We start from the raw sequence: 4,404 nt of genomic DNA, 5'->3' as shown, positions 1-4,404 counted from the left end.
TGCTTCGCCTGATCATCATCAAACCTCCAAAAGACAAAGATCCAGAATCAGATCGGTCGAGGACAGCTGCCATCCAGGTTACCAGGCAATGGACAGCACCGAGCCTGGAGAAACACCGCGTCAGCGCCGAGTCCTTGAGCGGAAGAGGGTCTTCTGAGCTCCGGGAAGGAGGGGTCCGGACAGTGTGAACAGGCTGAAGCAGGGGAGACTCCCCTGAGCCTTTGCTCTCCCAGCCATGCAGGAAAAACCCTCCTGGCAGTCACGGAACAGAAGAGGAAAGATGAGACCCGCGTGAAGACATGAACTGCGGCGCAGGCCTGCCGATAGGTCTTCATTACAGTGCTGTCTTCCTCTTGACCTAATACTCTTGCCCCAAACAGTAACTACAGAACTGCACCAACGACCATAAGATGCATAAGGGGCAATCCATCTGATGGCAGTACCACCAAGAAGGCTGGCGGGAAAGGAGGTGCATGGTGGCTCAGTGGGTTTGTGTGTGTGTGTGTGTGTGTGTGTGTGTGTGTGTGTGTGTGTGTGTATGCAGGGTCTCACTACGCAGCTTGGACTCTCAGTGATCCTCCTGTTTTCAGCCTCCCCAAGGCTGGGATTACAGGCATGTGCCACCATGCCTAGACTCAGTTGCCAGCTCAGTGTCCCTGGGGGGCAGGGCTGGTGTGGCATGTGGTGCCAGGGATTGAACCCCGGCCCCTGCGCTTGCCTAAGCAGATGTTTTGTCCATTGAGCTATCTCACTGGCCCTTCAATGTTTTTTCTGTACAACTAAAATTGGATTGGTATCAGTCTGGACTGGGTTTTTATAAATAAAAATGTTCAGCACAACTCTATGGTGACTAGTAGGAAAATAAGAAATTGAGAAAGGACAGTTTGTTGGCATGGTATGATGCACGTACTGGTCAGCCAAACAAGAAGTGACATAGGAACGGAGGACTGACAGAGACAAGGCAGTGGAAAGGCATGGGAGGATGGCAGATGCAGCTGCCTTCTTGTCAGTGGGAATGCACAAGTGATTAATCCATTGGAAGCAGGTTTTGTGCAGCCTGTGGGGTCTAACCTCATTTTTTTGCACATGGATATTAAGTTTTTACAGCACCATTTATTGAAAAGATTCATCCTTTCCCCACTGTGTATTTGGGCCTGCTCCTCTCTGGTGAATCAAATTTGAAAAAGAAAGGCATGGAAACTTGTGGAGGTGATGTGCATGTTCATTACCCGGAGTGACTGTGTAACAGCTTCATAGGAATTTCACGTACAAGCTTACAGCATAGTATAGAATAAATGGACAGCATTGTAATGTACCAGTCAGCTCTCAGGCCAGCTGTTAAGATGGAAATAGGTGGGAAAACTAGATAGCGAGGTGAGCAGAAGGTGAGCACACGATGCAGCAAAGGCGCTCTGCGGAAGAGACCAAGTGGAAGAAGGCACGAGGCAAGGTGCGAGATGCGAGACTGGGCGGGAGCTTGAAGGAACAGACGTGACCGACTACTGCAGCACCACAGACACAGGGGAGCTTGTGACAGAGTCGGACGGCAAAGCCCTGGGGCCGGGTCTGTTGCTGAACAAGCACGTGTGGGGGCTCAGAGGAACATTCATGGCTGCAGACCACCTCGATAACGGCAGACCGGGCCTGAAACAGAAGTAGGAACTTCACCATGAGCCACCAGAAGAAGCAGAGAGGCGCAAAACTAAACCAAATGGAGAAGAGAGCTACTGCAGCACAAATGAGTTCAAAGGGAGATAGCTGCAACAAAATCTGACAGTACATGCTGAATTTTTTAAAAAGCATCAACAAAATTAGCAAGCATGTATCTAGACTGATGTAGAAAAAAAGACTAACAGTCATTTTCAAAAATTGGGAATGAAGGGACAGCGAGATAGCTCAGTAGACTAAGAGTCTGCTTAGGCCAGCTCAGGGACCGGGGTTCGATCCCTGGTACCACAAACCATGCCAGCCCCGCTCTGGTGCACTGAGCTGTGCACTGAGACCAGGAGTGGTGGCGCGCACCTGTAATCCCAGCACTGGGGATCATTACCAGTCCAATCTGTCAGACCCTGTACTAAATACATTTAAAAATTGGGAATGATAGAGGAGATATTACTGTGAAACTCACAGCAGAGAGAGAGTTGATGCAGATGGAAAAATTGTGCACCGACAAATTAGTTGGCTGAAATGAAACAAACTCTGAAAAAGACTCAAGACTCAGGAAGAAATATATAATATGACCAGATCAATTGCATGTAAACAAACAGAATTAGCAATAAAAGAAACTTCCGGGCTGGCCAGTAGCTCAGTGGACTAAAGAGCCTGCTTAGGCGGACACAACTACTGAGGTTCAATCCTGGGCGTGCCATGCCAGGCCTGTCTCCAGGGCTTGCTGAGATAGCAGTTGAGACTGGGCATGGTGGTGCATGCTTGTAATCCCAGCACTTGGAAGGCTGAAAACAGGAGGCTCACTATGATTCTGATCTGTGTAGTGAGACCCTGTAGAGCCTGTACTAAATACAAACAAAAAAAAGAAGAAAGAAAGAAAGAAACAAAGAAAGAAAGAAACAAAGAAAGAAAGAAAAGAAAAGAAAAGAAAAGAAAAGAAAAGAAAAGAAAAGAAGGAAAGTTCCCATAGAGACAGATCCAAAGCCAGAATGCTTCAGTTAAGAATTCTAGTAAGTTAAAAAATTCACATGAACCCTTCAACAAGACTTCTAAAATCATGAAAGGGCACAGTCCCAGTCATTCCACACAGCCAAAATTACCCTAATACAAAATCCAATCAAAGACAGCATTTAAGGGCAAGGTGTTGGGCAATACCCTTATTAATATACATGCAAAAATCGCCAATAAAAGAGTAACGAACTGAATTCGACAGCGTAACGTGACCTCCCAAGCAGGAGCTAGCCTACGCGTGTCCTGCTGCGTCAGCGCACCAGCACCAGCCAGGGGAACAGAGGGCTTACAGCACAAAGATAAACTGTCCCTCCACCGAGGCTGCCTACCCGGCCTCTCGGAGCGGACCAAAGGCCTGCGGCCCAACTCAGCGGCCCTCAGGGAAGAGCAGCTTAAGAAAGTGGGGACAGCAGAGAGCTCTTGGCCTCCTGGACGGCGTCTGAGAAACCCCCAGCGACGCCCGCGTCGCGGAGCAGATTCCCAGGTCGCACCCCGCGTTCGCCACCAGCGTAAAGAGGCCTGTGCACCCCGCCGCTCCGGGGGTGCAGGGGGCGCAGGCAGGCGCGGAAGCGGGCACGAGGGCAGCAGGAAGCGAGCAGCGCCCTGCGTGCTCACCGCGAGACGACCTGGCGACAGCACCCCGGCTCTCCACGCCGCGCCCCACGCTTGTCACGCGTGCGAAGGGGCCGGAGCGGGCCCGTCCGCAGAGACAGACGGCGCGGGGCTGGCGCGGGATCTGGCTTGTCCGCCGGGGCCTTGGCTTCCGGCGCAGGACGCCGCTGTAGGATTAGGCGGCTGCGAGAGCCGAGAGCCGGGGCTGGGCACGGCGGAGCCGAGAGCCGGGGCGGGCACGGCGGAGCCGAGAGCCGGGGCGGGCACGGCGGAGCCGAGAGCCGGGGCGGGCACGGCGGAGCCACGGACCCGCGCGCTGAGCACCGGGGACTCTGCGCCCCGCTTTCGCTGCCGCTGGAGCACGCGGGGAAGCGCAGGGACCGCCTCGCTCGCGCGTGGGGCGCAGGGCGCAGGTCGGTTCTCTCCCCCACCTCCCGCCTTTCGGTCCCACCCTTCTGCAAAGCTCCCTTCTTGCTCTTTGTGCCTAACTCTTTGCTCTTTACTTAGGCTTTGGATTGCGCCTGTAGGAGGGGCCATGTGTATGTAAACCGTGTCTGGTGTGTTTCACTTAACTTAGGGTGTCAACTTGCACCCATTTTAGTAGAAATATCCGATACCTACCTGAGCAATGTTAGCGCCTGCGGCCGCTAGGGAAAGGCCCGTCACAGCAGCGCGGCGACTCCACCCTACTGCGTCACGGTGGCCGCCGCCAGAGGGCTGGCGAGGCAGCAGGGAAGAACCGCCTCTCCTGCCTCGTTGGTGGGAACGTGGCCTGGCGTCCACTCTGGACTCTGCTGTGGCGATTCCCCGGGTGACCACCCCAGGTAACCAACGCCAGACGGTCCAGACATTCCTTTTTTCTGTATTTTAGGGAAGGGTCTACACTACTAGATCGGACTCGTAGTGATCCTCCTGTGTTTAGTCTCCGAAGCGCTGGGATTACAGGCGTAGCACCACGCCCAGTCTCCATCTGTGTCAGTGCGCCCAGGGGGCGGCCCGGCATGGCACCCCAGGAATCCACCCGGCTGTTGCATCTGCCAAAGCAGGCGCCTCAATTCGCTGAGCTTTTTGGTCGCCCTCAGACATTCCTTTTGATTCAGCTGCTGCCCTCCC

Source organism: Octodon degus, unplaced genomic scaffold (genome assembly GCF_000260255.1).
Source record: "Octodon degus isolate 3935 unplaced genomic scaffold, OctDeg1.0 scaffold00155, whole genome shotgun sequence".
NCBI classification, from domain to species: Eukaryota; Metazoa; Chordata; class Mammalia; order Rodentia; family Octodontidae; genus Octodon; species Octodon degus.
The sequence above is the reverse complement of the archived record's forward strand: the minus strand, read 5'-3'. Positions refer to the sequence as shown.